The 14,443-nt window shown below is 37.5% G+C and overlaps 1 protein-coding gene across 6 annotated transcripts in view; it reads right to left on the minus strand.

Moving 5' to 3' along the window:
- SPATA6L (spermatogenesis associated 6 like) overlaps nt 1-14,443 on the minus strand; it is a 102,385-nt gene that overhangs the window by 17,250 nt on the left and 70,692 nt on the right. The window lies entirely within an intron of this gene.

Consider the following 14,443-nt stretch of genomic DNA (forward strand, 5'->3'; position numbering starts at 1 on the left):
AGAGAGAGAAATTTAAAAAACTTTCAAAATCAAATAACAGAAGTTGAGGGGGAAATTTGGAATAGAAATAAAAGTAATATTAGAAAAACAAGAAATAATAAAAGTTGACCAATTGGAGAAAGAGATCCAAATCCTTGCTAAAAAACATAACTCATGCAAAATTAGAATTGGGCAAGAGAAATCTAATGACTTTATAAGACATCAAGAAATAATGAAACAAAATAAAAAACTAAAAATAGAAAAGAATATGAAACATATGAGAAAAACAGCTGACCTGGAAAACAGATCAAAGAGAGGTAATATATGAATAAAAGTCTTGATCAAAAAAATCTAGACACTATACTTACAGAATTATTTAGGAAAAATCCCTGAAGTTCTAGAACTAGAAAGTAAAATAGAAATTTTTAAAAATCCACTTATCACTTGCTGAAAGAAATCCTAAAATGAAAACTCACAGGAACATTATAGCTAACTTTCAGAGCTCTCAGGTTAAGGAAAAAATATTACAATTAGAAAGAAACAACATAAATAATGGAACTATAATCAGGAATACACAAGATTTAGCAGCTTCAACATTAAAACCCAAGGGCGAGGAAGAGCCAAGATGGTGGCAGGAGAACAGCCTTCCCTAGAAGCTCTTTCCAAAATATTTCAAAAACCTTAAAATTATGACTCTAACTAAACTTTAGAGAGCTAGAACCCACAGAAAGATCCAGTGAGGCAATTCTTCAGCCCAAGATAACCTGGAAAATTGTGGGAAAGCTCTGTTCCACAGGTTGGAGGGGGCAGTAGCACACTGGAGCAAAGGAGTTCCAATGTTCCAGGAACAGCCCACAGACACCTGGGTCCCTTGGATCACTGGCACTTGGCAGCAGAAGCAGTTTCCTGACCTACCAACACAGGGAGCACCAAACACAACTTGGAAGATCAGCCAGGAAAACCTCTGCCAGAACAAGTACAAAGCCCAGGCCAGTGTGGCCCTTGGACCTCAGCTCAGCCCAGATCCCACGAAACAGAAGCAGGCCCACAGAGCCACCCAGCAGGAAGCACCCAGTTGGGAGCCACCCAGTTGCTGCTTCCAGAGTGCTGAGTCCACGGAAGTTAAGGGGATGGAGGGACACTGTTGAAGTCTCTCCTCTGTCCCTGGGACAGGACTTTAGGGCTTTGTCCATATTCAGACCCTCATCACAGTCTGGGCCCCCATACTGTCATAGAGCAGGGACCTTCCTCACAGCCCTGGAGCAAGGGGGTGTGCTTGTGGTCATCCACAGACCAGAGCACTGGCAGGAGAGCAGTCAGAGCCTCCCATAAGACCCTGAAGGAACTGAGGTCCTTGTGGAGGCATCCTAATAATACTCAAAAGTTCAGGAAGCCCCCCTAAAACAAGGGCACAGACTGGAGAAATGAGTAAACAGAAAAAAAGGAACCTGACCACAGACAATTACTTTGGTCTCATGGAGGACCAAAACACACACTCAGAAGATGAAAAATTCCAATCTTCTGTATCCAAAACCTCCAAAAAATATAGGAGTTGGGCTCAGGCTATGACAGAGCTCAAAAAAAAAAAGATTCTGAAAATCAAGTAAGGGAGGAAGAGGAAAAATTGGGAAGAGAAATGAGAGAGATGCAGGAAAAACATGAAAACCAAGTCAGTAACTTTAGTCAAGTAGTTCAAAAAAAGATTGCTGAAAAAAAAAACAGTTTAGGTCAAATGGATAAAACAATCCAAAAAGTTAATGAGAAGAATACCTTATAAAACAGAATTGGCCAGATGGAAAGGAGATAAGAAAGCTCTCTGAGGAAAACAAATCCTTCAAATGTAGAATGGAGCTAAAGGAAGTCAATGATTTTGCAAGAATTCAAGACACAATAATTCAACACCAAAAAAATGAAAAACTAGAAGAAAAAAGTGAAATAGCTCATTGAAGAAAAACAACTGATTTGGAAAACAGATCCAGAAGAGACAATTTAAAAATTATTGGGCTACTTGAAAGTCATGATCAGGAAAAGAGCCTTGATTTCATTTTTAAAGAATTTCTACAGGAAAATTGCCCTGATATGCTAGAAGCAGAGTACAAAATATAAATTGAGAGACTACACCAATCTCCTTCCAAAAGAGATCCAAAAAAATAACCCCCAGGAATATTATAGCCAAGTTCTGGAACTCCCAAGTCAAAGAGAAAATATTAGAAGAAACCAGAAGGAAACAATTCAAATTTCATGGAACTACAGTCAGGATTGCCCAGGACTTAGCAGCATCAACATTAAGGGCTCATAGGGCTTGGAATATAATATTCTAGAAGGCAAAAGAACTTGGAATGCAAACGAGAATCAACTACCCAGAAAAACTGAACATCTTCTTCCAGGGGAAAAGATGAACTTTCAATGAAACAGGCGAATTTCAAGTGTTCCTGTTGAAATGGCCAGAGCTGAACAGAAAGTTTGATCTTCAAGTATGAGACTCAGATGAAGCATAGAGAGGGTGGACAAGATGGGTAAATTATGAGGGATCAAATGATGTTGAACTGCATATATTCCTGCATGAGAATATTATACTGACAATATTCATATGAACCTTCTCATTTATTGGAGCAATTAGAAGGAGCATATGTAGACAAGGCACAGGAGAGAGCTGAATTTGAAGGTATAATATATTGTAAAAATGGAGTCAATGGGTGAAAGGGAAATGAACTGGGAGAAAGAGAAAGGAGAAGTAGAATAGGCTAATATATTTCATGTAAAAGAGTTAAGAAATAACTTTTGCAATGGTATGGAAGGGGAAAAGATAAGAAAAGAATGAGGGAGACTTCATTCTCATCAGAAATGGGTCATAGAGGAAATAGCATACATCCTCATTAGGGTATAGAAATCTACAAGAAAGAGGAAAGAAAGGGGACGAGTTGAGGGGGGATGTAGGTAATAGAGGAGAGGGTAGATCATGGGAGAGGATAGTCATATATAACACATTTTCTTTTTTACTTTTTGTAAGGTAGTGGGATTGAGTAGCCTGTCCAGGACCAAAGGGCTGGATGGTTTCTAGGTCTCTAGGGTAGGATGCAGCCTTGGCACATCCTGGCCCCAGGGCTGGTGCTCTCTCTACTGCTCTCTTTACAGCACATTTTTGAAGAGGGACAGAGTGAAAGGGGAGAGAAAATATAATAAATACTGGTGGGGAGGAATGGATGAAGGAAATTAAAATCAGCAATATCAACTGTGGAAAAATATGGAAGTAACTTTTCTGATGGACTTATGATAAAGAATGTGATCCACCCCAGAGACAGAGCTAATGGTATCAGAACACAGACTGAAGCACATTCTTTTCTCTTTTTTCTAATTTATTTCTCATGAGTTTTTTTTATTTTTGTGGGGGGAGGGGGATTATGTTTACTCTTACAACAAGACTTTTAGAAATGTGTAAACAAATTAATTAATAATTTAAAAAAGGGAAATTTTAAATGAAGCCTCTATATGGATACTAAAGCTACAGAACCCACAAAAAAAATTCTCAACCAAGATGTCATGGACATATTTCAGTAAAATCTGTCTCACATAATTAAAAAAGGTGTAGAGCCCAGCATAGGCAGGAGAGTTGAAAAGCTAACAGGAGATTCTTAGTAACAGTGCAGCTCAGGTCCAGTCCCAGAAGACCAGCAGTGATAGTCCCAACCCAGCTCAGAAGACAAAGTCTAAGCCTCTGGAATGCTGGTGCAACAGGCAGGACTGGCCTGAGTTGCCCTAAAAGTTAACAAACAGCTAGCAAGTGAAGCACAGGCAATATCATAGGCAATCAGTAAGCCAGGGATCAGTCCCCAGCCCCCAACCCCCCAGCACCAAAAACTTGGAACTTAACTCGCTGGGCCACTATCAAAATGAGCAAAAAAATCAAAAAAAAAGTGATAACCATAGACAGCTACTATTCTGAATAATAATGCCATGTAAGAAAAGGAAAGCAGTGACAAAATGCCTACATATGAAACTTCAAAGGGTTTTTAAATTGGTCTCAAATACAAAAAGACATCTTAGACGAACTCAAAAAGGATTTTAAAAACTAAAGAAGAAAGAAGAAAATGGAGAAAAGAAATGAGTCATGAAGAAGAATTATGAAAAATTGACCAAAGAAAACAATACCTTTAAAAGTAAAATTGGCCAAATAGAAGGGAAAATCAACTCATTTAAAAGTAAAAATGGCCAACTGGAAAAGGAAAACAACCCATCTTAAGAGGAAAATTAACCAACTGGAAAAGGAAACACAAAAACTAACTGAGGAAAATACCTCTCCCCATTAGAATTGTACAAATGGAAACTAATGGCTCCATGAGGTATCAAGATTCCACTAAACAAAACCAAGAGGCTGAAAAAAAAAACAGAAGAAAATATAAAGTATGTTTTAGAAAAAACAACTGATCAGGAAAACAAATCTAGGAGAGATAATTTACAATCTACCTAAAAGTCAAGATCAGAAAAAGAACCTGGACCATATTTTGCAGGAAATTGCCATGGAAAAACTGTCCTGATCACCTAGAACAATAAACAAAATAGTCCTTGAAAGAATATCTATCTCCCCCCATCCCTGAAAAAAATCCCAATAAAAACTCCAAGGAATTTAGCCAAATTTCATAATTCTCAGCAAAAGGAGGAAAACTGCAAGCTGTCAAAAAAGAAGCAATTTAAATACAAGGGAGCCACAGGACTTATAAAGCTTCAACATTAAAAGATTGGAAGACCTAGAATATGACATTCTGGAGGGCAGAAGAACTTGGATTACAGCATGGAATTAACTACCCTGCAAAATACAGCATATTCTTTCAGGGAAAAAGATGGACTTTCAAAAAAAATAGAGAGGGGGCAGCTAGATGGTGCAGTAGATAAAGCAACAGTCCTGGAGTCAGGATGACCCAAGTTCAAATGTGACCTCAGACCCTTAATAATTACCTAGTATGTGACCTTGGGCAAGTTACTTAACCCTGTTGCCTTATAAAAACAAAATAAAACAAAATAGAGGGGAAAGTAGAAAAAAAAGAAATGAAATTATTATTAATTTAATAATAATACAAAAAAGGAAACTGTTGTTAATTAAAAATTAAATTATTTTTTTAAAAATAGAGCATTTTCAAACTTACTGATAAAAATGACTAAAACTAAACAGAAATTGCAATCTTCAAATACAAGACTCAATAGATATGTAAAAAAGGTAAACAGAAAGAAAAAAGTATGGTAATAACACAAGGAAAAATATTAGTCAATAAAACTAAATGGAAAGACAATACCCATAACTCTTGAAAATTTTATTTTTCCTAGGCCAATTGAAAGGAACATAATTAGACAGACTGCCTGTGGCTATTTCCATTGGGATAACTGGAAGGAGAGTGCTTGGACAGAGGGTGTGAGACTAAACTGATAATGATAAGATGATAATTTATGACTCTTGAGAACTGTATTTCCATCAGGACAGCTGAAATGAGTAGAGGTTGTGAGTACAAGATAGGTATAAAACAATTAAGACTTGAAAAGGGATTATTTATATTAGGTAAAGAAGGTGGAGGCATTAGAGAGTAATTAGCACCTCATGAAGAGGCACAAAGGACCTATTATACTAGAAGGAAAGTATAAACACTGTAAACAATGAGTAAATCTTATTCTGAGCAGATTCCCTTCAAAGAAGGAATGATGTACATTTCCAATTTGGTTTAGAAATTTAGCTTACCCTACAGGGAAGTAGGAGAGAACAGAGGATAGAACAGTGTGAGGCAGACAATAATCAAAAGTAAAACACTGGTGAAGAGGAATAAGGGGAAAGGAGAAAGAAAAGTACGAATGGGGAAGATAGAATGGAGGGAAAGAAAAAGGTTTTGCACAAGTAAAACCAATGCAGCCAAGATTAGAAGGGATGCAAAAAAAAAAGCTGGTAAACAATTTTCACAGCTTATGTTTCTATAAGAAACAATGAATGGATGAATTAGGGAAAAGTCTGAAAGCACTTGCATTGATGCTGAGTGAAGTGAGAACACTGTACACATTAACATCAACAGTGTGAGATGATCAACTAGCATGGAAGTAGCTCTTCTCAGCAGTTCAGTGATCAAGGATAATCGTGAGTGGCTTGTTATGGAAAATGATATCCACATCCAAAGAAAAAAAATATGGAGTCTTAATGCAATGCAAAGCATCCAATGTTCACTTTTTAAAAGTGTTTTAAAGTGTTGTTAAAGTGTTTTAAAGTGTTCTCTCTCATGATCTTTTTCCCACCTAATTCTTTTTTTTTACAACATGCTGAATGTGGATACAACCTCTATCAGATTGTTCCCTATCATAAAGAGAGGGAAAGGAGGGTGGTAGAAAAATATAGAATTCAAAAGCTTGCACAAAAGGATGGATGTTGAAAATTAACTTTGCATGCAATTGAAAACAAAGAATGACAATAGTGTTTAAAAGGGGGGTAGGGGTTGTGGAATATGATATTCCAAAGAGCAAAGCAGCTGGTATTGCATCCAAGAATAACCTACTCAGCAAAGGAAAAAATAATTATTTAATGAACTAAAGGACTTTCAGATTTCTTGAGGAAAAAAGACCAGAACTGAACAAAAAAAAAATCTGACTTACAAGAATTTGGACAAACATAAAAAGGTAAATGTGAAAGACTAATCACTATATGAGATTCAATAAAGTTAAACTGCTTACTTCTTGTGTGGGAAAATAATATTTATAACTCTCAAGAATGTTAGCATCGGAATTCCGGCCAAGATGGCGGAGAGAAGACAGGCACATTTCTAAAGTCCCCTGATCTCTTCCCCATCTATCACATGAAACAAACCTCTTAAAAGAATTTCGAACCAGGAAACCCAGAAAGAAAAGCCAGGAGAGGAAAATTTACCTCAGGATTTGTCTCCCGCAGCAGCCTTGGCTGAGTACCAGCAGGTGAGTCTGGGCTCCGAGGGAAGATCAGCCCGGGATCAGCCAGATTAACAGCTGCATGGGAACTAGGACTCTGAGGACCCAAGAGCCAGACCTGCTGGATCAGCCGTGGGGCTGCACGAAGGGGGCTTGGGTCCACGGGGAAGCAGAGGCGCTGGTGTTGGTGCTGTCCCCCTGGAGCTTGGGGAAGGGGCTGCGGGGAGAGGTCTGGTGCAGGATAGCTGCAGACACCATCCTTGGGCTCCTCAGGTCTGAGAAACTCTGAGTCCACACCCCCATTTCACAGAGGCCTCCTCCCAAACAAATGCAAACTAATTCTGCCTCAGGCCCAGGTGAGTGAGCAGAAGAACCAGCCCAGCTGAGGAATGACCTCAGGCCAGGGTAAAGCCCACCATTGATCTAAGGCAAAAGAATTCAATAGTTCCAACTCCTCCCTTTGGGCAAAGGGAGAAGGCCTCCCAACCAAGGTCACAGACACTCCAGAGAGGGCAACCAGCACCACCTACCGGCCAGCCAGAGAAACTGCAATCAGTAAAGCCTTTAGCGATCCCAAGCCCAGGTGAACCAGCTCCCCCCCCAACGACAAAGTCTTAGCATAATGAAGAAGGGTCAGCGGAAAGGTGGATCCATAGAAAAATTCCTGGAAGGGAAAGACCCCAACTCAGAGAGACCTGGAACCTCTGAGGAGAATACAATATGGTCTCCAGCACAGAAAGACTTCCTTGAAGAAATAAGGAAGGAGCTTAAAAATTTGGGAGAGACAATTAATACCTTGCAACAAGAAAAAAAAAAACTTAGAAAGTACAATTGGACAAACACAAAAGGAGAATAAATTTCTCAGATCCTCAAATGAGCAAATGCAAAAAGAAATTAATTCTCTCAAAACCTCAATTGGTCCAATGGAAAGCTCTTTCAAAAGTAGAATTGACCAATTGGAAAAGGAGTTGCAAAAGGTTAATGAAGAAAACTCCTCCCCCAAAAAAAGAACAGAGTCTACAGAAACTAATGACTATGAGACAGCAAGAGTCAGTTAAACAAAATCAAAAAATAGAAAAAAATAGAAGCAAATGTAAAATACCTCATCAACAAAACTACTGACCTCGAGAATAGATCGAGGAGAGGCAACCTGAAAATTATAGGACTTCCTGAAAACATTGAAGAGAAAAAAAAGCCTGGACTTAATATTACAGGATCTAGTGATGGAAAACTGCCCTGATATCATGGAATCGGAGGGCAAAGTAGTTATTGAAAGAGTACATCAATCCCCACCAGAAAAAGATCCTAAAATGAAAACAGCAAGGAATGTTGTGGCCAAACTGCAGAACTATCAGATAAAAGAGAAAATCCTGCAAGCAGCCAGAAAGAAACAATTTAAATATCAAGGAACCACAGTAAGGATTAAGCAGGACCTGGTTGCATCAACTTTAAGGGATCGAAGGGCCTGGAACAAGATATTTCGAAGAGCACGGGAGCTTGGAATGCAGCCAAGAATCTACTTTCCTGCAAAGCTGAGCCTTCTCTTCCAGGGAAAAAGATGGACATTTAATGAAATGGAAGAGTTCCAAAAATTTCTGATGAAAAGACCAGAGCTAAAAAGAAAATTTGGATATCAAACAGGAGGATCAAGAGACACATGAAAAGGTAAAAAAAGGGGGGGGGGCGGTAAAAGGAAAAAAATGCAATCCAGTAAATTGAAACTGGCTATATTCCAGCATGGGGAGGGGGGGGAAGAGACTCTCATAAATCCTGAGAAATGTAACTCTAACAGAGAGAATACACCTAGCCAGAAATGATGGACATCCATGACCTATCCATGAGACTGCTATCTAATGGGATGTAACTGGCTTTAACCCCACTTGGGAGAAAGACTCTAATAACTCTCAGGAATTTTGACTCTATCCAATAGAATATACTGAACTAGAAGGGACGGACACTCAGAATTTTCTATGACCTACATAAAATGATGTAAAAAAATACACTACCTCCCAAAAAGGGGGGACAGGAAAGAGACGGGAGGAGGGAGGGGATTGAATGGGATGAATCTCATTACACTAAGAGGTACAAAAAACCTATGGTAACAGAGGGGAAGAAGGGAGCAGAGGAGAAACACCTGAATCATCTTCTCATCAGACTTGGCTTAAAGTCAACCTACACATACTCAGTTAACTTATAAAACATCTAACCTTTCAAGTATTAAAAGGGGAAAAGGGGAGGGGGGACAGAGAAAGGGAAGGGGAGTGGGGGAAATAAGGGGAAATAACAAAAGGAAGGGAAGGGAAAAGGGAAAATGGGAAAGGGGAAAGAAAGGGGAGGGTGTGATATAGGAGGACAAACATCTGAAGGGGGTGGTATTCAAAAACAAAATGCTGGGGAATATGGATAAGGGGGGGAAGGGGGAAAAATACAAACAGAGGAAAGATAGCACAGAGGGCAATAAAGAATTAGTAATCATAACCTTGAATGTGAATGGGATGAACTCTCCCATAAAACATAAGCAAATAGCAGAGTGGATTAAAAACCAGAATCCTACAATATGCTGCTTACAAGAAACTCATTTGAAGCAGAGATATACATATAGAGTAAAGGTAAAAGGTTGGAGCAAAATATATTTTGCTTCAGCTGAAGTAAAAAAAGCAAGGGTAGCAATCCTTATCTCAGACAAAGCAGCAGCAAAAATAGATAGCGTTAAAAGAGATAACGAAGGAAACTTTATCCTCCTAAAAGGTACCATAGACAATAAAGTCATTTCAATATTGAATGTATATGCACCCAGTGGGACAGCACCCAAATTCTTAGAGGAGAAGCTGAAAGAATTACAGGAAGACATAGACAGCAAAATTCTACTAGTAGGAGACCTCAACCTCCCACTATCAGATCTAGATAAATCAAATCATAAAACAAACAAGAAAGAAATTAGGGGGAGTAAATAGATTGTTAGAAGAATTAGATATGATAGACTTATGGAGGAAACTGAATGGGGATAGAAAGGAATATACCTTTTTCTCTGCAGTACATGGAACTTCTACAAAAATTGACCATGTACCCTAGTACATAAAAACCTAAAGATCAACTGCAGAAAGGCAGAAATAGTGAATACATCTTTCTCAGATCACAATGCAATAAAAGTCATATGCAATACTGGGCCAGTAGATATAGATAGACTGCTATCTAATGGGATGTAACTGGCTTTTAACCCCACTTGGGAGAAAGACTCTAATAACTCTCAGGAGTTATATACCCAGAGCAAATTGGAAACTGAATAACCTCATTTTAAAAAATGAGTGGGCCAAAAAACAAATTATAGAAAGAATTAACCATTATATCCTAGATAATGATAATAATGAAACAACATACCAAAACCTATGGGATTCATTCAAAGCAACTCTCAGGGGATATATTATAGCTCTAAATGCTTACATGAATAAATTGGAGAAAGAGGAAATCAATGAACTAAACATGCAACTAAAAAAATTAGAGAAAGAACAAATCAAAAATCCCCAATCAAATACCAAATTAGAAATTTTAAAAATTAAAGGAGAAATTAATAAAATCAAAAGCAAAAAAACTATTGAATTAATAAATAAAACCAAAAGTTGGTATTATGAAAAAACCAATAAAATTGATAAACCTCTGGTCAATTTGATTAAAAAAAGAAAGAAGAAAACCAAATTGCTAGTATTATAAATGAAAAAGGTGAACTCACCACCAGTGAGGAGGAAATTAAAGTAATAATTTGAAATTATTTTGCCCAACTCTATGCCAATAAATTTGATAATCTAAGTGAAATGGATGAATATGTACAAAAATATAAGTTGCCCAGGTTAAATGAAGAAGAGATTAAATACCTAAACAACCCTATCTAAGAAAAAGAAATTCAACAAGACATTATTAACTCCCTAAAAAAAATCTCCAGGGCCTGATGGATTCACAAGTGAATTCTACCAAACATTTAAGGACCAATTGGTTACAATCCTATATAAACTCTTTGAAAAAATAGGGAAAGATAGAACTCTGCCTAACTCTTTCTATGAAACCAATATGGTACTGTTACCTAAACCAGGAAGAGTTCAAACAGAGAAAGAAAATTATAGACCTATCTCCCTGATGAATATAGATGCAAAAATCCTAAATAAAAGCTTAGCAAAATGACTACAACAAGTCATCACTAGGATAATACATTATGATCAAGTAGGATTTATTCCAGGAATGCAGGGTTGGTTCAATGTTAGGAAAACTGTTAGTATACTCAATTATATCAATAACAAACCTATCAGAAATCATATGATCATATCAATAGATGCTGAAAAAGCTTTTGACAAAATACAGCATCCATTCGTATTAAAAACACTAGAGAGTGTAGGAATAAATGGACTGTTCCTTAAAATAATTAGCAGTATCCATCTGAAATCATCAACAAGCATTATATTCAATGGGGAGAGGCTAGAGGCATTCCCAATAAGATCAGGGGTCAAACAAGGGCGCCCATTATCACCACTACTATTCAATATTGTATTAGAAATGTTAGCATCAGCAATTAGAGAAGAAAAAGAAATTGAAGGAATTAGAATTGAGAAGGAAGAGACAAAACTCTCACTCTTTGCAGATGACATGATGGTCTACCTAGGGAATCCCAAGAAATCATCTAAAAAACTACTGGAAACAATTAGCAATTTTAGCAAAGTTGCAAGTTATAAAATAAAACCCCATAAGTCCTCAACTTTTCTATATATGTCTAGCAAGAAACAGCAGGAAGAGGTAGAAAGAGAAATCCCATTCAAAGTAACCTCAGACAGTGTAAAATATTTGGGAGTCTATTTGCCAAGACAGACTCAGAATCTTTTTGAAAACAATTATAAAACACTTCTCACACAAATTAAATCAGATTTAAATAACTGGGCAAATATCATCTGCTCATGGATAGGGAGAGCTAATATAATAAAAATGACAATTCTACTAAAACTAAACTACCTGTCTATTGCCATACCAATCAAAATTCCAAAAAATTACTTTAATGAGTTAGAAAAAAATTGTAAGTAAATTCATATGGAGAAATAAAAAGTCAAGAATTGCCAGGAGCTTAATGAAAAAAAATGCAAACAAAGGTGGCCTAGCATCAGTCATCAAAACTGTTTGGTATTGGCTAAGAAATAGAGTGGTGGACCAGTGGAATAGACTAGGTGTAAAAGCAGGAGAGGAGTATAGTAATCTGCTGTTTGATAAACCCAAAGAGTCCGGCCACTGGGATTAAAACTCCCTCTTTGATAAAAACTGCTGGAATAATTGAAAGTTAGTATGGAAGAAATTTAGATTAGACCAATACCTCACCATCCTTTACCAAGATAAGATCCAAATGGTTACATGACATAGACATAAAAAACAATACTATAAGCAATTTAGAAGATCAAGGACTAGTCTACCTGTTAGATCTATGGAAAGGAGAACAGTTTATGACTAAGGAAGAGTTGGAGAACATCACTAAAACCAATCAGATGATTTCGATTACATTAAATTAAAAAGCTTTTGCACAGATAAAACCAATGTAATCAAGATCAAAAGAAAAGTAGTAAATTGGGAAACAATCTTTACAATTAATGATTCTGACAAAGGACTAATTTCTAAAATATATAGAGAACTGAGTCATATTTTTAAAACAAAAAGCCATTCCCCAATTGACAAATGGTCAAAGGATATGCAAAGGCAATTTACAGATGAAGAGATCAAAGCATTCCATAGCCATATGAAAAAATGCTCTAAATCATTAATTATTAGAAAAATGGAAATCAAAGCTTCTCTGAGGTACTACCTCACACCTCTCAGACTGGCCAGTATGACCAGGAAGGATAATGATCATTGTTGGAAGGGATGTGGGAAATCTGGGACACTATTACACTGTTGGTGGAGCTGTGAACTCATCTAACCCTTCTGGAGAGCTATTTGGAACTATGCCCAAAGGGCAACAAAAATGTGCATACCCTTTGACCCAGCAATACCACTACTGGGTCTATACCCTGAAGAGATGAGGAAAAAGGGTAAAAACATTACTTGTACAAAAATATTTATAGCAGCCCTGTTTGTGGTGGCAAAGAATTGGAAATCCAGTAAATGTCCTTCAATTGGGGAATGTCTTAGCAAACTGTGGTATATGTATGTCATGGAACACTATTGTTCTATTAGAAATTAGGAGGGATGGGATTTCAGGGAAACCTGGAGGGATTTGCATGAACTGATGCTAAGTGAGATGAGCAGAACCAGAAAAACACTGTATACCCTAACAGCAACATGGGAGTGATGTTCAACCTTGAAGGACTTGCTCATTCCATCAGTGCAACAATTGGGAACGATTTTGGCCTGTCTGCAAAGGAGAGTACCATCTGTATCCAGATAAGGAGCTGTGGGGTTTGAACAAAGTACAAGGACTATTCCCTTTAATTTGGAAAAAAAAAACAGCTATCTTATTGTCTGATCTAGTTACCTCTGAGAATTCTGTTCTCTTTAAGGATATGATTTCTTTCTCATCACACCCAATTTGGATCAAGGTACAACATGAAAACAAAGTAAAGACTGACAGAGTGCTATCTGTGGGGTGGAGGTGGGGGGAGGGAAGCAATATTGGGAGAAAATTGTAAAACTCAAATAATATCTTTAATAAAAAAACAACAACAACAAAAAGAATGTTAGCATCATGAGAGTATTGGGGTTGGTTTATTATAATGGGATGAACCCAAAAAATAAAATTAGTTAGGAAGAAGTAAAATGTAGCATATTATCTCATACAAAAAAGTGTGAATGGAAGAAATGTTAAAGTGAAGGAGAGGATAGTGTGGAGAGCAGGTAGTATGGGAACCACATTCTCATTGGAATGTAATATACATTTAGTAGGGCATAAGTCTTACAGAGGGGCAGCTAGGTGGTGCAGTGGATAGAGCATGGGCCCTGGAATCAGGAGTACCTGAGTTCAAATCCATTCTCAGACACTTAATAATTATCTAGCTGTGTGGCCTTGAGCAAGCCACTTAATCCCATTTGCCTTGCAAAAAACCTAAAAAAAAAAATCTTACAGAGAAATAGGAGAACAAGGGATAGAACAAGGAAGAGATTCTTAGAAGGGTGTGTGGATTAGGGGGCAACATTCAGAAAATAGAGAAGGATAAAGTGAGGAAAAATAGAAAAGAATTGATGTATAGAATTATATAATTCTGTATGTGAATCAAAAGTTGGCCTTCTCTAATATGGAGTTGAGAGGGAAGGAGGGAAATGGTTTGGAACTAAAATGGAACAATTTCTTTTAATTATTGAGGAATGAGTTCAGGTTATCATCCCTAGATGGCCAGAGCTAGAGGAAAGCCAGGAGGGGAGAGGAGAATGAACAGTACGCCTAGATCTTTAAACAACACATAGGTTCTAGACAAAGATTCACCAATCAATGAGTCAACCTCAAGTGGCATCACAGACATCAGTGTGCATTTGGAAGAGGGGTGGGAGAAGAGGATGAGACAACAGGTGTTGTAGGTGGCCAAGGAGAAAGGGAGAA

This window comes from Macrotis lagotis, chromosome 8, assembly GCF_037893015.1.
Source record: "Macrotis lagotis isolate mMagLag1 chromosome 8, bilby.v1.9.chrom.fasta, whole genome shotgun sequence".
NCBI classification, from domain to species: domain Eukaryota; kingdom Metazoa; phylum Chordata; class Mammalia; order Peramelemorphia; family Peramelidae; genus Macrotis; species Macrotis lagotis.